This window comes from Fukomys damarensis, unplaced genomic scaffold, assembly GCF_012274545.1.
Source record: "Fukomys damarensis isolate Sample0158 unplaced genomic scaffold, DMR_v1.0_HiC HiC_scaffold_37, whole genome shotgun sequence".
Classification (NCBI taxonomy): Eukaryota; Metazoa; Chordata; class Mammalia; order Rodentia; family Bathyergidae; genus Fukomys; species Fukomys damarensis.
The window spans coordinates 45808831-45834712 of record NW_022900949.1 but is presented as its reverse complement, the minus strand read 5'-3'; the positions used below and the strand labels follow the sequence as shown (position 1 = coordinate 45834712).

The following is a 25882-nucleotide window of genomic DNA, read 5'->3' as shown; positions in this document are numbered from 1 at the left end:
CACAGTGTCCTCCACAAATGGCATGTCGCTGGATCCTGAGATTATTACACTCAGGATCTCAAAATGGGCACTCAGGAGAAAGGGGCAGCTGTCCTTCCATATCAGCCGGCAAGCAGCTCTCCCATCCCCTGGTCCTCTAGTAGGTACTGCTGCTATTATTCTGAGGACTGTTGTAGCCTTGTGTAGTGCACGACTTCAGCAAGAGAACTGTTGATGACATCGGCTCGTAGAACAAGGCAGAGAACAGAGGCTGTGGCACATGATGTCTCAAGAGAGGGAGAAGAGGTCACCTCTTTGAAAATGTGAGATTTCAGGTCCAGAATGTGTAAGGTGAGTGGTAGGTGATGACCAGGGAGTCTGGGTGGGTGGGAAGCTCTTGTTGCTGCCTGCCCTACCCTCTTCCCTCGGGGAATTCTGGATTGCCTAGGAGGAAATCTGAAGAAAAGGTATTTGGCTTGGAGCTCTTTCAAGTGAAGCTGGAGATTCTCTAGAAGCTTGTCATCCATTAGTAATTGCTGTCCTCAACCCACAGGAAGTTGAAGATAAAATGGAACTTGCTCGATAGAGGTGTCAGAACAAATGATATTCAGAAGTCTCAAGCTCAGGTCACTAGATCATATTGTTATGTGTCATATATTAGACTGTGGTTTCCTTTTCCTCATTTGCAGCCTAATTGTAGTCATGTTACTCATCATTGTGTTGTGCTTATACTCCTTTAGGATTCAGCAATAGGCGGTACAATTAATCATGGCATGTTTGTCGGGGAGGGGCAGAGTCTGGATCTTAACGTAATATTGGTGTGGTGGGGTTTGTCGGCAAGAAAGAAAAGGAAGAAGACTCCAGGCGCTTGGGATCTCCAGTCTTGCTTGAAGCAGGGGTAGACCAACAGGTGCATCGGTGACAGGGAATAGATAATTTCAGTGGAGTACTATTGCATCAGAAGTCATCTTCAAATTAGTGGGGCGGACAGCTATGTTATGCTCATAATTCTCGGTGTTAGACATTTGGAAAGGATATGGTGTGGATGGTTTCAATCTGTTGCATATTATGTGGGGCCCAGCTGGAAAGACTGAAGGGTGAGTGATTTGACAGATGAGGTGGGATTGATCTAAGGATTTGTTCACTCATATATCTTGTCGGACCTTAGTAAAAACTATTGGCCTGAATACTCACAAGGAGACTGGTGATACAGCAACGTACAGCCCCAGGTGTTCAGGATATCTCAGGACCACACAGCAGCCAGGATCCAAGAGCCAGAATCCCAGGAGAAGCAAGTGGAAGATGTATCCTTTTATGACTTAGCCTAGAAATCTTACAGCATCACTTCTGCCATCCTCTGTTAGTGTGGAAGTTCCGAGGCCCTGGTCAGAGCTAAGTGGAGGGAACATAGACACTACCTTTTGGTGAGGGAAGTGTTGGAAATCTGGGGACATGTTTTAAACATAAGTTCTCTTCAGACCACCATTTTTTTTTACATTCCTTCAATATGCAAAATACATGTATTCCTCCAAAGATCCTGCAGAAATCTCATACCATTATGAAATCCGGCTCAGACCCAAGGTCCAGGTATAAAGGCAATTTTTGGGTGTGGCTCCTTAATTCCATCTCCTGGAGTACACAGGTGCACAGATCCTCCATCATTAGATTGTTTTAAGGATTAAATAACTCAGTATTTGAAAATGTTTAGAAGTTTGCCTGGCAGGTTATAAGTGCAACAGGCATTAAATTCAATTGTAACATATTTATTTCAATAGTATGTATTTATTTTGAGGTGCAATATAAAGAAATACAACTGCTTTCAAGGATATTTTTGCATAGTAGGAGGTGAATAAAAATATTAAATTAATACTATATAGGAATTATGTGGAAATGGTAAAAATTGTGACAGTGAAAACTGAGTAATTAGGGTTGAGGAATACTCTGGATGAGAAAAAAATTCAGGTAATATCTAGGGTGAAAACTGACAAAGTTTGTTTTCTTTGGCAATGCTGGGGATTGAATCCAGGGCCTTACATGTGCTAGGCAGGTGTTCTACCACTGAGCTACATTCTCAGTCCCTGACCTAGTTTTCTGAGAGATTTCCAGAGACATATGACATTCACTCCTAAAACTAGAGAAGTCTGAAGAAAATCAGGATGGTTGACCACGCTCCATATCACTACAGCCTGAAATTCATCCCACAGATGTTTCTTGAGTACAATCATCTGGATCTTTTTGGAAGGCCTTAATAAGGAATATGGTCTGGGAAATTGGCAGAAGAAAGATTTCCCAGTAGGACCAAACACACAAGATTTCCATGGGAAGCACGTGCACAATTTGTTAGGGTTAAAAAAAAAAAAAAGATGTTTATGAGATCAAGAAATACAAGTTGCTGTAACTGTGGTTGTATTTGGAAATTGAAAAGGAATCTTTGGTTGTGGGTCAGGGAGAAGTAATTTCCTACTTGATGGAGAGCCTATTGTCTGGAGCCTTACACATGTGTGACATTTATTTCACTTAAGAGTATATCCTCAATTTGCATCCATTTTCCTATGAATGACTCTAATTTCTCATTCTCTATGGCTGAGTGAGACAGGGTCCTGCCAAGTCACTAAATTTCCCGGTTTGGGCTCAAACTTGTGCTCTTCCTGCTTCAGCCTCCCAGAGGGCTGGGATTACAGCTGTGTGCACCCATGCCTGGGTGATCATCTGTTTTTATCTGATTGATTAAAATCACCTTTCAGTTATGGTTTGGAAAAGCCATCTCACACAGATTGTTAGTTAAATATGTTCTCCCCCCAGAGTCAATTTAATGCAACAAATAGTCTGGCAAGTGCCAATTCAGAGCTCATTTCTGTGAGGTCATGGAGAGGAATGAGAATGGCAGTTGTTCCAAGTTTTGGGTAAGGAAAACATCACAGGTATCAATCATTCACTTTATATTGATGGTGCCATTTATGAGGAACCTGGTAATTTTTACCTGAAACTGAGGTTCATCTTATGTGAAATATGGTGGACAAGATTGAAGATTTGGGGATTGGCAGATCTAAGAAGAATTTATTGGCTCTGAGAACTTAGTTCTTAGGAATCCTGTCTTTTTCATTATAAACCTCTTCTAAAACTTGTAATGCCCAGGCTCCCTCTAGGCAACATTCTCTCTAATTATAGCTTCCCTGAGTCACTGGAAGCTTTTAAAATCAGAATGCTGAGAGACAGATGCACTATGAAAACAAATTTATTTCGCTGGGGGTATAGCTCAGGGGTAGAGCATTTGACTGCAGATCAAGAGGTCCCTGGTTCAAATCCAGGTGCCCCCTGTTCTTATTTTTTTCTAAAAGAATATGGATTGACCTTAACTTTAGATATTATCTCTTTGCCTTATGGCTGGTTGAATAATAACTGATGTCCCCCTGCATTTTTAATAATTGGCAAACTGAAGCGTAGGCTCTTTACATTCATTATCTCCTTCATTTATCGCTAAAATTTTATAGGACACACTATCAGCATTTTCATTTTATATCAGAAGACTGAGATTCAAAGAAGCTCAGCAACTTGCTCCAGGTCAAAATACTATAGAGGGTATTCACACTCAGAATTTGAACTCAGAACACATACTCTCAATAAGTTCAATACATTACTCATAATGTTAAAAGGTTGTCACAAAACCCTATTATGTGATGTTTCCAATGTCCATCTAGCTTTAAACCCTTTTTGTTGTAAGAAAATCCCAGAAATTCAGGGTCAGTGCCCATACTTCTCTGCATCTCAGGGAAAAATGAAAGAATAAAATCTTTATCCATGGGACATTGCTGGGGATAAACACAAAATAGCCCTAAGATTAGTTTTTTTGTGGGGGTACCAGGAATTGAACTCAGGTCCTAGTGCTTGTGAGGCAGGTGGTGGAACTACAGAGCTAAATCCCTGGCCCTAGCCTAAGATTAGGGAACTACATGATTTTTTTCTTTTTAAATTTTGAGGAACTTCTTCTTCTTCTTTTTCTTTTTTCAGTAATGGAAATTGGGCCTTGTACTTGCCAGGCAGGCACTGTGCCACTAAGCTATGTCCCCAGCCTTTGAGGAAATTCTGTCACTTTCCAAACCTAATTCACTTATGCAGTTGAGTAGCCAGCCCCACACTGGGTTCCTTCATTTGGTACCAATGCATATACCTACAATGCTGACAATGCTGTGTCTTTATGTTGGGTTGAGTAGTGCACACCGAGGCAGTCGTATGTACGGGAACCATGCAAGGCATGAGGCTGGCAGTGAAGAAGACACAGCCCTGGCCATCAGTCTGCCCTCAGGTGGGAAGTAGAGGTAAAACAAGAAAATGGTGACATGAGCTGTGCTGAGATATGCTAGTTGTAATAGAGCAGAATAGACAGTGATTACTTGTGCATAGAGGTGTGGAGGTAAAGGAAGGCTTCCTAGTGGAGCCGATGGCCAAGCAGGGCTTCGGAGATATCAACACCTCACAGATGGAGGTGAATGCAGGTGGAGGTGGTGGACAAGGGTGGTTGTTGCTACAGGCTACTGAGGCAGCACGGATAGAGGCTGGAGGCAGTGAGAACAGAAAATGTAGCATGGGGAGATGAAGTTGTAGCTGATGAGGCAGGCAGAGATATTGCACCAAAAGATTTAGAGTTTATGGTGAAGGCATTTACAAGGAGTGATCAGGTAGACTTAGTTTTCAAGCAGGCTGCTCTGGGAGCAATGGAGGTGGGATGGAGGAGGTGGAGGTTACTTTGGAGATGGTGGCACTGTCCGTGCAGGGGTGGGGCTGGACTTCAGCAGCATCAAAGGCAAAAGCAACAGAACCCTGTGACTGACTGCACTAGGAAAGAGAGATGGGAGGAGCTCAGAGCTGCCTCAAGTGCTCTGGCCTGGATGGCTAAGTTCAGTCACCAACCCAGACAGGGAGGAGCCACTGAGATGGGGAAGCAGGCAGGACCTCTGCTCATGTTGAGCCTCCTCTGGAATCACAGCCCCACCACCTGTTCACCCTGTGACCTTGGGCTAGGTCACCACTCTGTGCCTCAGCTTCCTATTTGCAAAATCTTTATACTAATACGAATGCTTATTTTACAAGACTTTTGTGAGGATTATGAGAGGCTGTGGGTAAAACTTTTAGTGCCATGCTGGGAACATTGCAAAGTCCCAGTCCATTTGAACTATTAATTTTACAGCAAAGCAAAGCAGAGGAAAATGTAGGTTAGGACCAGACGATGACAACTTTAGTTTTGAATATACTGGGTTTGCGATCTGAGGTTCCTTCTAGGCATCAGACTGGAGGGGCTTGGGGTGGTGTCTGGGGTCCTTGGGGGGCACATGAGGCAGTGGCTGCCTCACCCCACAGTGGCTGCCAGGCCTTGTCAGGGTGGATTTGTTACAGTGACAGAGATTTCTTTAACATTTTTGCTCAATCATAGAGACACACAAAATAATAAGACTTTTTAGATTGGAACTCAAGGGACTAGAAATCAAAGGTGAATTTTGGAATGAGGAACATCCAGTTTTTTGTGGTTGTGTCAGCTGTAGAATGAGACTGTTGCCCCTGCGTGAGATCCCCACTGAAAGAATGAGCATGTACAATATGCAGTGCGTGCACTTGTGCCGCGCTTGCCTGTCATGTCAGAGTTGAATGTGAACTTCCAAAGTCCATTTATGAGCACCCCATTAACATCCCCTTCTTGTCCCATAGTTGTTGGCAGCTTCTGATGCTCAAAACATTCAACAATTTCCCCTGAGATCTGTGGTCAATTGGTGGTGGGTTTTAAAAGCTGGAAAATCAGACAGGATATAGCACTGAGCTTTGAGTGCTGGAAGAAAGTACGTTTGCATACCCTGGAAAAAGCAGAAAGTGGTATGGCTAGAAGAGAAGGATGAATTTAAATCATAGAGGAATCTTAGATACAAAAGATACTTGTGAAGTGTGATGTAGGTCATAAAACTGGAATAAAAATCGACCTCCACAAGCAATGTAAATGTGATGTACTAATACAAAATAAATAAAATTTAAAAAGACGAAAAGGAACAAGTGTTTCTATGAAGCTTATCATTGTCTGTGGGGATATAGCTCACTGGTAGAGCATTTGACTGCAGATCAAGAGGTCCCTTGTTTAAATTCTGGTGCCCCCTACAAAATACTCTTGCCCCTCCTGGAAGCTTCATTTAGTCTTGGATTAGGGTAAGGTAAGTCATGTGTCCAGGGCTCAAACTATAAAGAGGCACTTCCTCTGGGGTTTGTGCAAGTGGCTTGGCTCATTCATTCCCTCACAGTAGAACACCTGGTTCCTATAAACCCACCGTTCCTCTAACCCACAGTCACCTGCCCTGACAGCACGCACACACACACACACACACACACAACTTGTTACATATGCCTTTATTTCTTCTTTTCTGTATGTGCAATCTTACTAATCAGACCCTTTCCATCTCCCTTTCTTCAAGCTTTTACTTAGTATTGTACAGCACTGTTTGTAAATTTTTGATTTATAGAAGAGTTGTAAAAGTAGCATGCAGAAGCCTCATGTACTATTCCTCTAATGTTGACTCTTACATTACCATGGTATCTTTCTCCCACTATGAGACAAACATTGGTACAGCACTATTACTCTAATCAGAATATTAACTTAGCCATTCCACAGTGTGCATTTATTTTAAAATATCATGGTAGGTATCATAAGCATATACAAATTTTGTCATTTACAAATAGTAGAAAAGAAAGTGTATTGACAACTCCAGCTTTGTTAATTCATCTTTTCTGTTTCCATAGCTTTATTCAGATCACATGAATATTTTTTCTACGAATGCCCTTTCTGTCCAGGATTCAATCTGGGACACTATGTTGCACTTAAGATCTTTTAATCTTTTGCAAACTCTGCTCTGACTCTCTCTCTCTCCCCCCCCTTCCATCACCTTCCCTTCTCTTCCCCTTCTTTTTCTTTTTTTGGTAAAATTGATGCCTTTGAAATATCCTGGTCAACTTGCTCTGGGGTCATTTGGTATTTTCTTATGATTAGACTTGGGTTGTGGACTTCTACAAAAATTATTAGGAGAGTGATGTGCCCTTTTCACTGCATCCCAAACTGCAACAATGTAAGGATCTGCAAAGCCGGTAAAACTTCTAGGGGTCCAGTGTATGAGACATGTCAGGAAATACCTTTTCAAGTGACAGCCACCTTACTGCGCCCTGAGCTCCTCATCATACAAATGAAGCATATCACTTGGGGGGCATAATTGGATTTCAGTGGCAATGTATTTGGATGTGATTCTCCAGTATATTCACCAGATAACAACAACCCCTAAGATTATAAGTTTTTAGCAAATCCAAGAGCAGGAAAAGTGTCTGTAGTAGGTGCAGGCTGTAGTGAAGGCTGGAGCTGCACGTGGGCATTATGACTTAGCATTTCAGGTGCCTGTGGCTAAAAGCCAAGATTAGAATTGGGGAGGGGTTTTTAGGGAGATGTTGGTCAAAGTTTACAAAATTTCATTTAGATAGGAGGAATAAGTTCAAGACTTCTGTTGTACATCAAGGTGCCTGCAATTAGTAAAATGTAAACTCGAACACTGCTAAGAAAGTAGATTTTGAGGGTTTTCACCACACACACATGCACACACACACACAACCCGAGAAAGGGTGCATATGTTAATTATCTTGAGTGCATCATTCCACAATGTGTGAACACCTCAAAATAAATATATACAAATTTTGCCATCTAAAAATAATAAAAAAGGAAAGTATATGTGGCAACTACAACTTTGTTAATTCGTCTTTTCTCTTTCCATAGCACATTGAATTTATCTCTGTTTTATCATTAATCACATGGTGTTTTGCAATTTTTATTAAACAAAAATTATAATAAACATGTTTTAGGCATGTCTCAGGCAGTGCCTCAAATCCTTTGAGCCATGACTCTTGCTGAGGTTTTTGGCTCTTTTTTCTATCTGGCAACACCAGCATAACCAACTATGTGTGAGTTTTACCAGCTCTGGACAGGCAAAACCCCATAGTCCTCCCCTCCTGCCCACACTGGATGTCTCTCCTCCCATTCCTGGCTTCCTTCCTGCTGCCAGGTGAGAGGCCATGAGACCTAGACCTATGTGGAATCTGGAAGTGCTGAGGAATTAATTCATGTACTGTGTCAAAAGCTTTTCATCCATGGGATGCAGAGGTCCAGGGCAAATGCTCCTCCTTGGGACAGACTGTCTTGGGGTTCCGTTGTTCATAACCTTCCGAGGAGACAGCTTTGTGAGAGGAAGCAATCAGTTGCACTTGCACCCATGTGACTCCCAGCTTGGGAACGCACCCTCCATCTCACTTTACTTTCTTTTTCTGCCTCACTTTTCTCCCTCTCACTCCTGCACCCTTTGATTGCATACTCTGGAAACAAAAATAGTGCACAAGCTTCTGCCCCGAGCTCAATCTGAAGGGTCTGGGGTGCTCAGGTGCAGCAGATGCTAAAGATACTTGGCCAGTTTTCCTTTTAGCCTCTGCTGTAATAGTTCACCCTTGTCTGAAACCAGCTTTTGCATTTGTTTACCAAAGTGTTTGTTTGTTTGTTTGTCTGTTGACAAAGAGGAAGTGCCAGAAGATGAACGCCTACAGGAGCTGCCCCAAGACAATGACTGACAGAAGTCACTGTTTAAATGCCCCAGGTTCTTTATTTTTCTGTAAGATAACTCTGAGATGCTACAGCCTCCAGATGGCCCCGAACTCCCCATTAGAATTAAATTTGTTTTCTACTGTGGTAACTTGCATGATAATCCAAACCTTACCTGCGGCCTTCACTTTTCTGTTCCATTTTCCATTCCTCCACCAGGCTGCCGCATGGACACCTCTCACATAAAATTGAGCTCAAATTCTTTTTTTTTTTTTTTTTTTTTTTTTTTTGGTACCAGGAATCGATCTCAGGACCTTGTGTGTGTGAGGCAGGCAGTGGCACTGGCACCACTGAGCTAAATTCCCAGCCCTGCACTCAAATTCTTAACTTAGGGTCTGGTTTGGTGGGTACCCAAACCAAGGCATCAGCTTAAGACATACATCTTCAAATACTAATAAACATTTAAAATTTTAATAATATATCCCATTAATCACATTAAACATTTTAATATTTTTTCCAAGACATGAGATTTAAGCACTACATGGTATTTATCATGTGAATTATCAAGATTTATGTAAATAATATGTTGTTCATTTTCATGGCTGCCAACTTTCCAACTGTAATTGACCCAGCCCTCAGCATACCTAACAGGCTTTATTCCTTGGGTCAGAGTTACAAATTAATAAGACACAGATGGGCCATTTATAACTGTGATGGAAAGGAAATGATCCCCATATAGATTTCTCCTAACATTTTTTAGTTGTTTTGAGACAGGATCTCCCTATGTGGTTCAGGTTGGCCTTGAATTCACTATGTAGTTCAGACTAGGCTGCAACTCCCAGAGATCCTCCTGCCTCAGTCTCCCAAGCGCTAGGTTTACAAATGCACCACCATACCTTGCTTACTTCACTTAAGTTCTTTTTGATGTACAGTGTTTTGAAGGATGCATTTTTTTTGGGGGGGTACTGGGGATCGAACTTGGGCCCTTGCACTTGAGAGGCAGGTGGCGGAAGCACTGAGCAAACCCTGGCCCCTTGAAGCATGCTATTTAGCAGAGGTCCTTCGAGAAAAATCAAAGGACTCATGATTATATTCTTCTTAAAAAGAAAATGAATTGATCCTAAGCTTTCATTAAGCAAGGCACATCTCTGTCTCATCTTTCTTTGGAAAGAAATGACAACTAAAACTTCTTATGTAGTCCTTGATGGATTTTGCTTTACTCTGGGGAAAATTGGGTTTCCTGCTTGGAAAGGACAGTACCTTCTTCATTCTAATACAATTAGGAGGACTTTTACAGTTTTACTGCAGCTCCCTGAAATGATTTGTGGCTTGTTAACTAACTTCTCTGAGCTCTGGGGTTGTTTTATGTGTACATTAGGGATAGTAATAGTTTTCCCATTAGTAAGTTGAATGTCAGAATTGAATGTTATGTCACCTGTGTGTATTACATTGTCATTGTTCTATAGATGACAGCAATTCCTACTTTACAATAGCTTCATTTTTCAGTGGTGAAAATAGAGGTGCAGAGCAAAGAGTGGAGGCCAAGAAATGCCATGCAGATGTCAGTTAGATTCAGGGGACCTGAATGGCTCTCTGTTCAAAGATACGTCCTCCACATGTCCTTCCTGCAGTGACTGCCTTGGTCCCACACCCCTGCCCCAGGTCCTTCTGTCTGAGTCTCATCAGCAGCTAGTTCAGTGCTTCTCAAAGTGGATTCATCTGGGACCTGGTTACAAATGCTACTTACCAGGTTGATCCCCAACTAGACTGGCTGAGAAACTCTGGAGGTGGCACCCAGAGGTCTGTATTTTACAAAGCCTCCCAGGAGATACTTACTCATGTTAAAATTCAAGGAACCACAGATACAGCCTGACCTTTAACCTGGCCTGCCCACCTCCTCCTCACAGAGCCAGCCTTGGGGTCCTGCCTGACTCGGGTTCCTCCTTCTCTAGCATTCATTCTGAGCTGTTGCTGTTGTCCCATCATGCACTACTCTCCAGCTCTGACTTCTCCCTCTCTTTCTCCCTCTCTCCCTCCCTCCTTCCTTCCCTCCCTCCCTCCTTCCTTCCCTTCTTGTTTTCTCATTCTTGCTCTTTTCTTTTCCCCTTCTCCTCCTCCTCCTTTCTATCCCCCGCTTTTTATGAGATGGGGTCTCGCTATCTTGCCCAGGCTGGTCTCAAACTCCTGGGCTCAAGTGATTCTCTCACCTCAACTTCCTGAGTACTTGGGACTGCTGGTGTCTTCAACCTCACCTGGTGCCAACTCTGATTTTGATCTTCACCTTTGACCTCAGTCTAAGACCATGGATCCTTCATAGTATGCCATTTCTATTTGGTCCTTGGTGTCTGTGTGGCAGCTCCAGACAACTTAGCTTGTCACGGTTCAGCCCCTGGTGCTTTAGTGTCCCCGAATCCAGACCAGAAAGTTTACTGGGTTGCAACCCCTGCAGGTGAGTGGACTTATTATCAGCCCAGTTTCAGGCTCAGTTCTGCCCCAGGTGCTACCGCAAGTCACTTGTAAAGCCAGACAACAGCTCAACTCTTCAGTTGTGAGACAGAGTAACTTCCCTAGGTGTCATGTTTTTTGCTACCTGCAAATAGAAGATTCATAGCTGATGTGTCTGCTCTAGGAATTACGGGGTGCATTGCGCCTGGGTCCTATACTTATACCCAAAGCCTAGTTTTCTTACACTCTAAATCCTCACATCAGAACTCAGCTTAGTCCCTGCACCCTGGTGGTTGGCAGCTTTACATCACTGCGGGGAAAACAACTCATGAGGAGGAAAGGTTAACCTTGGCTCACGGTTTCAGAGTTGGGTACGGTACTTTGGGCCTGCGATGCTACAGCACACCATGGTGACAGCACATGGCAGAGGAGGTTCAGCCCTAACTTCCTTTCACGTCTCAAAAGTCCCTTTCCCTTCCAAGGGTCTATAGGCACAAAAAGGCCCTTGAGGAACTCTTACCCAACTACAGCAATGCTGCTGAACTTGTTTCTCTCTCTGCAGATCTCTGGTCGTAAGTCCCATCTACCCGCAACCTCAGAGGCTGAAGACTCATGTGAGCCCTTGGGAAATTCTTTTTTTTTTTTTTTTAAAAAGAGCTTTGTGCTTTAGGATCTCTTTCTCTTGATTCTCCTGCCATTTTTTTTTTTTTAGCTTCCCTTCTGCAAAATAAACCTTGCCTGTTCTTTTAAAAGTGACTAATTATCTAGATTCATTTCTCAAGTATAAACAGCTAAACTATAAATATCCCTCTCCCCGGTGGGAGTTGGGAGGATTCAGGACTAGGCTGACTCTGGTTTCTTTACTTTCGCTTTGCTTCCTCCGGTTTCCTTAGTTTCTGACTGTTGGGTTTGCAGTACTGGAAAGAAGTGCAGTTATTCAGGAAATGTTGAAACCAGTGAGCTGTTAACTTACTTGTTTTGAATCTAGGTCTGTTTTACCAACTGCAATCATTTTTCAAAAAAGATTTCCTTGATTAGGGCCAGTTATGTAGATTCAGTATGGAGGAAATTAGCCATTAAATATTGACATCGAGAGAGAAAATATTTTGGGAAGGAAAAGGAGAGATAAAGGATGAGCAGAAGAGAAAGAAGTAACATAGACTGAGGTAGAGAATAAATTTGGATCAACCTATGACCACAGTGTCAAATCTGGGTCGGGGAATAGAATACTGGTAGAGGCGCTGGATTTGGTGAACAGAAATATACACCAAATTAAATTGGGAGTTTGCATAAATAATGAACATTTCAGGATAAGTATTTCTCACTTAAAAATTTCATGGCTGCTGGATGGGCATATTTGTGAATGCCTAGAATTCCAGCACTGTAGGAGGCTGAGGCAGGAGGATTTCAATTTCAATTTCAACCACAGCCTAGATAACTTAGCAATTTAGTGAGAACCTGTTGCAAAATAAAAGAAAACAATTAAAAAGACTAGGGATGTAGCTCAATGCAAAGGCTCTGGGTTCAATTCCCAGTATCTCCCCCCCGCCAATTCTTCTTCTTGGTAATGTTAAGTGTGAGAATATGGGGATTTTTTTCTTTTCTGGGAGAAATGAGTTATCTTGTTGACATTCTGAAACCTACATGTAGAAGTGATTGCAACTAATATCCTAAGACTAAAACCATGGGGTAGTTGCATTAAAAGTTCCTGGAACTTCTAGCCTTTTTCCTTGTTTCAATAAATGAAGTGTTAACATGTTCTTTCTTAACTCTTATTTAAGCATCACAACTATATATATATAGCTCTCTCTGTCTCTACACATACATACATATACATTCTATGCTCTATACATAGCATATATATTGACTATAGTCTATATATTGTCTACTAGAGTCTCTATATTAACTTTATTATGGCAAATTTCAAATGCTCATAAAAACTAAAAAATACAAAGAATTAAAACATGCTATTACCCTATTGGAATATTTGTCATCGTTTTGCCAATCTTGTTTTATCTTCTCTCCTCTGTATCCCCTTTAATATACATGCAGGAATATTTAAAAGAAGACCCCCAAACTTCATGTTACCCTTAGATCCTATTTTCTTTAACATTTTCTTCCACCTCTTAATATATTGCCTTGGTCTGCTCACTCTAACAAAATACCTTTTTCCAGGGAACTGATGAACAACACAAGTTTCATTGCTTACCATTCTAGAGGCTGGGAGTTCAAGATCAAGGTGTCAGCAGAGTTAGAATCTGTTCATTCCTCTCAGATGGTGTTATCTCCCTGTGGAGAGACAAACACATTCTCTCCAGCCTTTTATAAAAGCATTAATTTCATTGATTAGGGCTCCAACCTTGAGACCTAGTTACTGCCTGAATGCGCACCTCTTAATCCCAACACATGGAGAAGATTAGGTTCTAATATACGAACTGCGGGGTGGCACAGACGCTAAGATTATATCACATACATCTCATCTGTTACCAACATTCCACTTTCCCCTGTTTCTTTTTGGAAAATAGTAAATATAAAACTATTCTTTCCCTTCCCAAGGTAATATTGCTTGTCTTTTCCTCCTCAGAGTATTCCTTATAGTTCATAAGCTTTTCCTAGCTCTGACAGCCTAGTTAGGCCTCATGGTGTCTGTTCTGCAGTGTGCTGTGTTGTCCATGGAGGTAGAGGCTGTGGATGGAAGTTTTGAAGGTGTAAAATGTACCATGTGGGAGTAAGAGTGGGACCAGGATCCTCATTTTGGGCTTTCTCTTAAATTTTCATCCCATGAAAATTATTAATCATTTTTCTTTTCACTCCTAATTTTGTATACCATGCAAGTTTATACTCTTTAGGGTAACTAGTAGATCCAATGGCTTAGCTATTTTAATATTCTTAGGTATATGTTTGAAGATGCTGAGAGCAGTATGGTAGAGTACAGTAGTGCTCAAAGTCTAGTGTGCATAGAATCTGCTGGATGGCTCGTGAAAAGCCAGCTCCACCCCAGAGTTCTGAGTCAGTAAGTCTGTGGCAAAACTGGACAGTGTGCATTTCTACACGTTTCCTATCAGGTATTGTTAGCAGTCCAGGAAGTAAGTGGGAGGAACCACTTACACAGTAGAAACTTTTTGATTATGAAACCTGAAGAAGAATCCTTATTATGGAACCTTGGGTAGGTCATGTAGACTCCCAGATTGAGTTTCCTTATCTGTGATCAACAAATATTCCTCCCTTTACCTTTTCCAGTAATGACTCGTTGCTTTTTAGCATCAGGAGCTTACATTTATTCCCTTCAGATTGTCTTCAGTAGTGTCAGAGGTGTTTCATCCTGTATCCTTTCGTCCTGGAATTCCTCTCAGAATTTATTTGCATCTGTACTGAGGCTTTTGATTCAACAAGAACAGTGCCGGTCACAGAGAATTGTACTCAGTCTCTGAAATCACCAAAGTGATGAGGAGATCATCCATTCATCCAACAGATTTATACTGAAGACTTACTTTGTGTCAGGCTCTGGCTGACACTGTGTGTCAACTGCTGGACATACAAAAGGTAACAAGATAGACAGGGCCACTCCTTGTGGGATTTGCTTCTTCTGGTTGAGTAAAAATGGGCAATCATGGCAGGGTTCAAATGAAACAGGAAAAATATAGTGTTAAGTCAAGGTCAAATGACTATCTGTGCTATTGTCCTGGAGGACATAAGTTCCAAGTCAGCTCAGGTGGGCAAAAGGCAAGGCAGGACTCTAGTGTCTGAGGGGAGGAATCTGTCTCCTTGTTTCTTGCCAGCGTCTAGCGCTACATTCCTTGGTTTGTGGCCACTTCCCCAATCCTCAAAGCCAGAGTGTGATGTCTTCAAATCTGTCTCTCCCTGCTTCTGTCACTCTATCTTCTCTTGAAGTGACAATAGCTTTAGACATGGAAGACATTATACACAGGATAGAAAATGACACAGGAAGGATGGGAGGAGAAAGTTTTTACCTGTTGGGTGCTTCCCAGCCATCCTTCCTTTATTTCTTACACTAACCCTTTGAGGGAGGTGGTGTTTTGTACATGAAAAAAGCTCCAAGTACACAATTTGTCAGATGATTAATAAATGGTAGCACCAGGAGTCTGATGCAGACAGCTTTCCTTTGGAGCAGAAAGTAAGGAAAGCCTGGACACTCAAAGCATAATTGGCAGACTTGCAGCCTGGGGATCACCCACTGTCACTGCAACAGATGTGTTTTGCCTGCACACAGAATGCCAATCTGTGTGAAATGATGAGTTTTGCAAAAAGACAAAGAGTTTTTTCAACCAAAAGAGGTAGCCTCAGATCTGCTTCCTGCAGGTTCAACTTTAGGGGTAAGGTGCTTAGAGGTAGGGAAAAGTGTGGTAATTGGTGGTCTGGATTGCTTGATCAAATCTCACAGCTCCCCTTTAAGATGCATGTTCAGAAACTTGAGGCCTCAAAGTGTGCTCTGAAGGTGCAATTTTGACTGACATAAAAGTCTGAGGCACCCATAAGTTCCTGATAAACTACCTATGTAACCATCACTGTTGTGACTCCTACATGAGGCTGTTTTCTGCAGCAAGGTCATCAGGAGTATATTGCTCAGTAGGATGGCCTCTAAAATCGGTGATAAAAGCAAGTGGTTAGGGCTGGAGATTTAGCTCAGTGGTGCTAGTGCCTGCCTTGCAAGTGCCGTTCCAAGTTCAATCTCTGGTACCAGAAAAAAAAAAAAAAAAAAAAAGCAAAAAAGAACAAAGGCATTTTTAAAAAAAAAAAAAAAAAAAAAAAAAGCAAGCAAGCAACTAAAGGCAAGCTAGAAAGTTTGTTCAGGTTTTCCCTTGCTTTTCCAGGAACTTGTTAAAAACACAGAGTCTCAGTTTCCACTTGAGACTTGCTGAAGCAGATTCTACATTTTAACAAGAGCACATCAATCCCAGTGTACATTAAAATCTGAGAAGCCCAGCTGTCAGCACCGCCCTGGAAATGCTGTCAAAGGAGTTTCAGCCACTGTGGAAGCTTGTAAAAAAAAACAAATATTTTTTTTGTTAAACAACATTACAAAATTAAAGTTTGGTTGATTTAATCTTAATTTTGTAAAGCAAAATAACAGTTTTTAAAAAAAGCTCTCCAAGTTCATGTCTCCAAGTGTAATGAAGAACACCACGGCGCATTCTAAACAGCAGTTACCTGTCCCTTGGGTGTTAAAATCTTTGCTGACTCAGCGATTTATCTTCTTGCTGCAAGGTCTTGTGTGATAAATTATAGAAGAGAAGGTTGTCAAATTACAGCACTCTCTGCTACCTTGGATGCTGGCGTTAGGCATATGTGGGGCACTTGAATCATCACTTGGTAAGTAGGAAAAATCTTTCGTGATTATTACGCTTATAAAAGATGTTTATTTGCCGAAGCCTGTGTTTGCCCTAGATCCTTAGTCAGCTGGTACTGTATTTCTAAACTTTATAGTACATAGTTTTGGCTGAATCAAGGAATGTAAAGATACTGTAGAAGATGGCTAGTAGATTACTGTTTCTCATGGACCTTTGCATTATGATTACCCTAGTGCTGGTTAAAAGCATGGATCTCTCTGGGCCTCACTTGAAAAATGAAAGTCCTAGGGGTGGTACTCAGAAATTTAAATTTTTAACAAGCTTGCTAGGCATTAATTATATAAGCTAATCTTTGTGAATTACCTCTGTATATTTTATCCTTGTTATTGTACGGATGAGGAATTGAAAAGAGGGAGCATCGCAGGGACTTGGCCAAAGTTTCCATGCCATACACACACACACACACACACACACACACACACACACACTTTCATTTCATTTAAGTCTACTATTTGCTCTCTGGTAAAAGTCTGCTATCTGCTGTAGATGCCTGGCTCTTTAGGAGTCTTTTAGATCTATTAGCATGTAATGAAGGCCGGGTTAGCTTATTGTCAGTGTGAAATAGGCAAGTAAGTGGTAGCAAAACAGTAACTAAACTTGGAAACATTTCCTACGTGGTATTAAGTGGCCATTTGTCTCTGGGCCTACCGAGTCCACAGAGGCTTTTTCAAAGAGCTGACACAAGCCATGTATTTCCAGGAGAGGGCAGCAGAGAGCTGTCAAATGTCTTGCAGCGGCCAGGTATATACACCAAGGTTGTCAAGAGCTTGTTGGAGCTGAAGCCAAGAGCTGGCTACCGTTGGAATAATATCTGCTAATGACAAGTATAATCTGGACAGGCTCAAATAGCTTGAAACTACAGAGATGAATGTGAGGCAGAGGCAGTCACCCTAGTGGAAGCCAGTAGAACAGGCTGGTGCCTTTGGAGCAGGATAAGCAGTGAGGGTGGCAGAGTGGGATTGGCAGGAAGCTAATGAGCTTTCGGGAGCAGCAGGAAGCAGTTACCCTGGCTCAGTATTCCAGGGGGCAGTTGCCGTGGTATGATCAGGACACAGTAGTGCTTCCAGAACTGTGTCATTAAAACTGTAATTAAATTTTGATATTTAAAATTTCTGGAACCTAATTCTTTGTTGAGAAACCCTTTGGTAGTGAAATTTTTGATTCTTTTTGGAAAATGGCCTTATATTAAAACGTACAAGACAGTACATGATTAAATACAGCAATTATGGTACAATCGATACTTGCTCAAGAAGTTTCAGTGCAAGGAAAGATCAATGAAGGTTTGAGGGCCCAAGCAAAGCTTCCCTGAGGAAGCAAAATTTGATCTGGGCCTTAATGGATGAATGCGATTTAGAAAGTCCAGGAGGACAATCAGGGAGCCCAGAAAACGTCTTCCAGGAGACAGCTGTCTACACCCAGAGTGCCTGGAGTGTGTGGTGGGCCGGAGGATAAATACATTTATTTGACCTTTGGTAAGCTGTGTTCAGTTTGGGTGGGTTTCAGCATGTGCTGAGAGAACAGTCTGTTTTTTTGCAAAATGGAATTGTATCATCATTCACTTAGAAGAAGTCAGCATCAATGTCATCTACATCTGAAACAGGTGGCCCACAATGAGACCGTTTGCTGGGGAGGAGGTGCTACCTGAGGCCTTCTGGTTAGGGTCTAGTTCATGTCTGGATACAAAGGATTTACTCAGTTTTTATGACTATGATAAAAGGTTTTGTTGAGAATTCTGTAATGAGAACTAGGTACAGTTAAGTATACAATGAAGGACACAAAACATACATCCTCTACGCATTAATGGGCTGATAATTATCATTTATCATTGTGGTCCAGAGAGTAATTATGACTTTGAAAAGACATTCTTTGTGTACTCCACTACTCCTGAAGTGTTAGCTTTTTGTTTTTTTATTCCTAATCACCAATAGGGATTTTGTGTCTTTGATGAGGGGCTTATCTAAAATATCATGTCTTTCTCAAGCAATTTTTATAGACTCCATGTCCTCCGCGGCATTCTGCAAAGCATCGGCTTGTACTTAGGTTGGTGACACAGCAGCTCTTATTCCCAGCATAAAGTGTTTCTCATTATTATTATTTTGTTTTGAGCGACCTGAAAGATAAAGCACTTGTTCACCAGCAGCAGTGGCTCTCTGGGGTTGTGATTCTCTTGGGGATGGTAATGCAGTTGAAGGTGAAATTGGAATGGGCACACCCATCACCAAGGGAAGCATCCCAGAAACCCTGAGAAACCCTCTCCACCTTCTGAGGTGCTTTTAGGTGAGAGGCATGGCTATAGTTTCATGATTCAGGATGTGTGTGTGTGTGTGTGTGTGTGTGTGTGTGTGTGTGTGTGTGTGTGTCGTGTGTCCAGAGATGGAACCACTGGGCTAAATCCTGGCTGAAATATTTATCTTTTTGCTGTGAATTTAGGAGAGGTGTTATAAATCCTTTTGGTAAATCCCTTTGGTGAATCTCATTAGAAATCCAAGGTGAATGTGCGTCTAGCCAGTACTAAAGATGCCACGACAGTTGGTAGTACTTCTGTGCTCCTTCTTGCCAACAGAAGGTTACAGGGAGCTCTGAGATAATATTTATTAATCACTTAATGCATTACTTCTAGAGGGTATTTCCCTTCAGGACATTCCTCAGTGTATCTGGGTATTTATAGAAAATTATTTGAAAGAAGAGGAAAAAGAAGTTAGGTTTAATTGTTTGATGTTCCATGAAGTGAGAATGATAACTTACATTGGAAGAAATTAACTACTTGGAAGCAGTTAATATCTCCAAATAATATCTCTTCAGAAGTAGTAAATCTGACATCATAGTTGAACCCAGATTTAGTGAATCCAGGCCAGAAATTTAAATAATCTTTGTAGATTTGTGCATATTTTCTTTGAATTAAAAAAAACTCCACCCTCTTCCCATCTCTGTCCACTGTGCCTCTTCCAAGTGGTGGTGGTTACTTTAGAGGGTATGGCTTATGTGACTTGCATGTGGTGCATGGAGACAGGATTCGTGGACTGTGAAATGGACTTTGGAACCACTGTGGCAGAGGGGCTGACCTGGGTTGTGCCCTGGCTTGGAGAAGTTCAAGGTCAATTAATTCCTTTGGAGGAGTATTTGGGGGTCTTCTGCTTTTGTACCCCAGTGGTCTGGGCTCTTGGCACCTGGCACCCACAAGGTTTCCCTGTTATCTCAGTCCCTGAATTGGTTCTTGCTATGCTGTGGCTGTCTCTGAAATCTGGCTGGGATTCCACTACTGTGGTTCTTTCTGGAAACTTCCCATGACTTTCAGGAGCTCTGGGAAGCTTCTAGTTCCATCCATAAGACCAGGAGACAGATTTGAAAAGTTAGCTGAGGCTTTTTGTCTAATTGTTTTTCATTATCAAATTTTATTTTAAGCCAAAGCGGACAGAGGCATCAGCAAGATCAAGGAGTGTATAAGAAATGCAGTGTCTTAGGCCTCTAAGGCCCCCACTGGATCAGAATCTGCATTTTAAAAAATACCCCCCCACCAAGTGACTCATCAAGATTTGAGAAGCACAGGTGTTGAACAAACTGTATGATTAAGCTGATGTAGGCTTAGCCTTACTAAATTAAAGGAGTTAAAGAGATTTAGGAAATCCTTTTTCTCCTGAAAAAGTCTAAGCCATTTAGTTGCTACAAAATCCCATTTTGAAACTCTGAAGCTTAATATTAACTATTTTTCTTTTTGTACTTTTGCTATAATCATCATTAACTTTCTCAAGGGAAATAGATTTTTTAAAATAGACTCTGTGAGGTTCAGTGTCAGGAAATGCAAAAGGGAAATCTACTTAATTATACTGAAATAGTATCTCTTACATTGTGAGAAAAGAACAAACTCTTGAGAGAAGAGGTGAATAAAGTAGTTAAGCTGGTCGTAATATCATTTGTTAGACCTAAATTTTTCTTTTATATCTTTACCTTGGGATTGTCTAATTTGTAAGTTTAAAGCACTATATCCATGCTTAAAGTGTGTTTCACCAAAATGCTCTAAAATAAAGATTTCATTAGCAAATTTGTTTGGTAAGTGCTGTGAACTATATGTTCTTCTTGCATATTTGCAATAGACATAATCATTTTAAAGATGTTGTGCAGTCCTGCCAAGAGCTCCTTCAAAACTCATTTGATCATGAAACCTGTTTCATGTAATATCCATTCACATACCATAGAATTTATGTTTTCTAGAATGTTTTTTAGGATATTCTAAAGTGAACCCCTTATGCTAAATGAAATGAATGCTCAGTCTATTTGTGATGTCTCTAAGCTCTACTTGAAGGCTCATAACTGGTCCTAAGTACTCCAAGATTTTTCTCGTGTGCCACAAGGTTAAGGGGCTATGGGATCTACAGAACTCTGCAGAAAATACCTTCCCCTACCACTGCCCTTGTCCTAGGCCCAGCTAATGTGCCTTAAGTGTTCAGTATTTTACAACCACTATACACTGTCTGCCTGTTTTATCAGCTAATTCAGTTGATACCACTGATTACTTCTTTATTCAATTTCACCCCAGGTACTACCTCTAAGATCTCCTTCACATAGAGAGCCAAATGGTTGATAAGAAGATAGCATCTCTTACTCACAATCCAACTCAGGGTTTCAGGCTGAATTCCTGAGACTCCTGTTGACTAGAAAGAGAGTTAGACTATTATTCCCAAAGCAAATCTACTCCGATGAGCTGACAGTGATCCCTAAATCATAGCTGTAAGAGGCAAAGATGTGGTTTTATAAACTAAAAGGAGGACACAAAGTCTGCCAGGGATTATGGGGTCATTTCTTGGCATGATCTTAGAAAACTTTTCAAATTCTGTGTGTGAAGCCACTCTTACAATTTCAGGTTTTTCTTGTGATACTGTATAGATAAAGCATATAAATGTTTACTGAGGTTAAATTCTGGGCGATTCTTTCCTCTTTTATTTTATTTTTTCTTACAGTGGAAAGAGTCTTGTGTAGTCTGTGTTTCAAAATCGTGCTTTACTCTCCGGTTATGCATACAGCCAATTGTACATAGAATAACATAAAGTGTGTTCTGTGGAACTAGTAGACTCTACTAGTAGAATTTGGTAGCTGTTAATCGGAAAACAGTGCTGTGGCCAGCAAAACCGAGTTACCACGGAGGATGGTGGTGATGGGGGTCCAGGTAGATTAGAAGGAATGTCAGAAGGCCAATGGGCTACCACAGCATAGTAGAATTACATACCCATGCTCACACCATGTCCTTGTGGTGGGTGGGATGTTTTTACTGCTTTTGGACTTGGGTTTGGTCATGTGACTTGCTTTGGCCAATGGGATGACAAAAATGAGGCCTAAAGCTTGCTTGGGCAAGAGCTCCCTCTGGATACTGTACCCCTTTAATCTGTACTCCAGAAGCCAACCTGAACTCATTCAATAGCTGAAACCAAGCCTTAGCAACCCTCAGCCTGAAGCAGAGGTGCCCAGCAGAGCCAGAGTAGACCAGTTATATTATAGTCAAATTGCACATCAGTGAGGGTGAGAACAAATCCTTGCTGTAGACCATAAAGATTGGGAAGTTTCTGTTAGGAAGCTATTGTGTCAATAGCTGCCTAATATACCGGGTTAAACAAAGTTAAATAGTTCTTTTTATTGCATTATTCTCAGCAGACTTAATCTGCTAAGCATATGGCAAATCTTTAAGGTAGAATGAATGGCATTTGCCGGGGCATTTTTCAGAACACTGTGTGATGCCTAGGCAGGCAGAGAGGATTGTTAGAATTGGCCTCTAGGAGGAGGGTAATTACAGTGGTGCTTTGGTTCACGAACTTATCTCTTTGCATGGTTCTGGTGGACAATTTGGGCGGAAGACTTCGTTCCGTGAATCTGGTTGCAATGGAGCAATTCAGTTGAGCAAACTGGCTGGGTTGTAACCTGTATCATGGAACAAGTTCTGGGGCCAGAATCATGGGAAGAATTAAGAGCTGATTAACAAGAACCAACCCAGCTCTAGTTCCAAGGCAATGGATACAGAGAAGTCTACCCCAAGAACAAGGATTGCTAATGTGATGGGTTACAAGCCAGATAGCTATTGGGTCACAGTGCAGGAAGAATAGTTTGGGGCATGGGCGGGAAAGGTACAATTTTTGAGGTTGCTCTATATTTTACCTTCAGGAACATATCTGTTAATATAGTCATTCTATGGAATGTGGACACAAAGGGCAGTATCAAAAGAGGAAAAAACGCAATCTGTCTGAGGTGTAGATGCTCAGCTGTAAGGAATAGAAGAATGGAAATATGCAATGTTACAATAAAGTAACTCAAGGCCTCTAGTTATTGGGCTATATACCCTTGCACTTGTCTAATGTATCATGTTACCTTGTGAAGGTGGAACGAAGTTGCTAGCTCACTGGGAGGAGTTTCCTGCCCCAGCAGGCCTAGGATGCTATGCATGATTTTATACTACTTTTTAGGAGAGAAAATGCCTCACTTTCTCCTGGAACATACATTCTTTTTTTTTTTTTTTTTTTTTTCTCTGAGACAGGGTCTTGCTGTATAGTTTAGAATGGTCTTGAACTTACTATGTAGCCTAGGCTAGCCTTAAACTCACAGAGATCCTCCTGCCTCAGCTTCCTGAGTGCTGGGATTACAGGTGTGCATCATCACACCTGGATGAGTACACATGTCATTGAATTTCTCCTTTTTTGCTGCTCTTGCCACTGGAATGATAAAACCTAGATACTAAAAGAAGGATACTAAAGAGGCCATTTGATTCTTGCCTTTGGGACAGAGGTTGGGCAAACTTTTCTGTTTTTCCAGGACCAGATCCACAGTAAATATTGCAGGTTTTACAGGCCATACAATCTCACAACTACTTATCTCTGTTGTAGTACAAAAACAGCCATAAAAAAAACTTGAATAAATGAGTGTGGCTGACTTCACATAAAACTTTACTGACAAAAATGGGAAGTGGAGCCAGGCATGGTGGCACACACCTATAATCCCAGCATTTGGGAGGCTGAGGCAGGAGGATCGCTGTGAGTTCAAGACCAGCCTGGGCTGCATAGTGAGTTCCAGGTCAGTCTCAACTACATAGTGAGACCCTATCTCAGGAAAAAAAAAAAAAAAAAAGCAAAAATGAAGTGGGTTGCATTTGGTCCTGGGGCTACTGCTCCTTTGATAAATGATGTCACACTGTGTCTTAAGAAAGGGAGGGCAGAGGTAAGGGGAAAAAAATGAGAATCAAGACTTGCCATGTAAAGGTACATGATCCCAACAATGAATGTAACTGTACTGTATCCCTAAATGTACCAATAAACTCAATTAAAAAAAAAAAAAAAGAAATGTACTGCAAAGAAAATGCACTTCTGAGATTTTCCCTCTACATATTGTACTCAGGCACCAGTGATACAGAGTACACTATTGACTTTTTAAATTCTGGCTTTATATTCTCTTTCTTTTTTTTTTGCAGAAGGGATATAAGAATTTGTGATGCTTTTATGAGGTTAGTTGGACCTATAATAATTTTGCCCCTGCAGTATTTTGCAGAATCTCCACCTTTATTTTTCAATTTTATACAAAAGATAGTGTTCAAAAATGTTAATAGTGCAATAAATTGCAGCAAATTAAATATTACACCCTGGTTAAAAAGCAAGTTAAAATTTTAAGAGTGCCATTGTGCGCCCTGGCTCAGTGGTGCACTGCTTGCGCGTTAGAAGGGCAGTCAGTGTATTTAGGGTTGCGACAGAGCAGTCGGGATAACTGTGAACTCCACACTAATGAAACCTGTCCCATCTGAGCCACAGCCTTCCTGCATTTCTGTGCATTTGAACATTTAATGATACTTCCCCGAAGCATGGCCCAGATTTTTCCCCTTTCGTTAGTTGCCTCCGTTTGGTGCTGCCTGCACTTCTTACAAGTGCCTTTAAGGAAGCCGAAACAGGTTGCACAAGGAGCTTTGCCTGCTGTTTGCCATCCACTTAACTGTCAGCTTTGCTAGTTCATCCTTCAGGTAACCCCTAAACTTTCCTAAAGGGACTTTTGGAATGAGGGGGAGAGATTTTACTGTTGCCAGCGTGATCTTGTGTTTCTCTGCTTTTCCAAGAGCTTCATTTTCAGACCTGCAAAGGTAAAGAACCCTTAGAAGCTGCTCCTTAGCTCCATAGTGAAGAGTTTCTCCAGAGATTAGGGAAATACGAAGAATGTAAGCAGAGGATTCTGGATGCTAATTTTAAAAAAAAAATCTCTATCTTAAATTCTATCCTATTGGCTCTCCTGAACTCTGAAATATAATTAGATAATTTTGTTTGATTTTTTCCTCCCAGGCTGTGTGTGCCTTTAAATCTTTTCACTTTGATGTTAATGGGAGGGAGTGGGTTCATGCTTATCAGCTGGAATTTTTGAAGCTGCAAAGCCATTTCCACAGGGAAAGAGTCACAGGTAACAGTCCCAATTGGAGTATTTCTCTTCTAAAATAACCCAAAGCAGCAAGGGTCCCTTTTCTTTGAATTGGTTCTTGCTTTTGGTACCTAAAACAGGGAGGCTTTCTGATAAAAATAAGAAGATGGAATTGGTTGACTCTACCAAAGGCTTTGGAAATGACCCAAGGATGAACACAGGGCAAGTTGCTCCCTCAATTGCCTCTTTATGAGACTAATACCTTCCACAAGGCCATTAGCAGGAATGTGTTTTTTAAAAAGCACTTTATGTCTATAACTTATTTCATGTAATAAATTCACAAGGTCACATTGTGCTTGCCTTGGTTTTGGCATCTGTCTTTCCACTTCACTTTTAGTACCAAGCTTGAGGAATTTACTGGTAAATTCTACTCTCTAGCTCCAGAGTCAAATGCTACACAAACCAATCAAGTTATTGTATGCCTTCTGGCTACTGAGATGAGTTGTGATGGGAACACAGGTTCATTGTTAAACCAATGAAATGTCCTCAGACTCTCACGGAGACGCAGGAAAGAGGCAGGTGTTCTTTCCACGGGGCTTAGACTGAAGAACCTGTAGAACTCAGGGCAGCTGCTCCATGTGGCTCTCGTGTGAGTGCTAAGCTTAGGGCAGCACCTGGGGAACAGAGCTAACAAGGAAGGAGGAGCATCCTTGAAGCTCTGGTTAATTTCTTCTTGAGCTCACTCCATGGACTTTTAGATTATGTAGGACATTAGATTTGTTTCTGTTGAAGCCTTTCGGGTTGCTTTCTGGTATGGTGAGAAAATAAGGCCAAATATTCAGATCTAGATGACCACTGTCCATGCTGAAAGGAGCTGTAGGGTCCTTCAGTACTGTATTGCATGAACTGGGCAGGACACAGACAGTGTCTGTTGTGTTTGCGGATGGTGGAAGTACATCAGCATCTGAGTCTCCTTCCTTTCTTGCCTTTCAATTAAGAGTATATCCAGCATAAAGAGACACATAGAAGGAAGTTATCTTAATCTTTTGAAATTTATTTTCCTTCAGATATGCAAGTTCTGATAGTTTTGCTTTATCTTTTAAAATAAAATCACAAC

The 25882-nt window shown here is 41.4% G+C and overlaps 1 non-coding gene across 1 annotated transcript; it reads left to right on the top strand.

The window, feature by feature from the left end:
• Positions 1-3224: 3224 nt before the first annotated feature.
• On the top strand, positions 3225-3296 carry Trnac-gca. Its single transcript has one exon. It is a non-coding gene; the product is annotated as a tRNA-Cys (tRNA).
• Positions 3297-25882: the final 22586 nt, after the last annotated feature.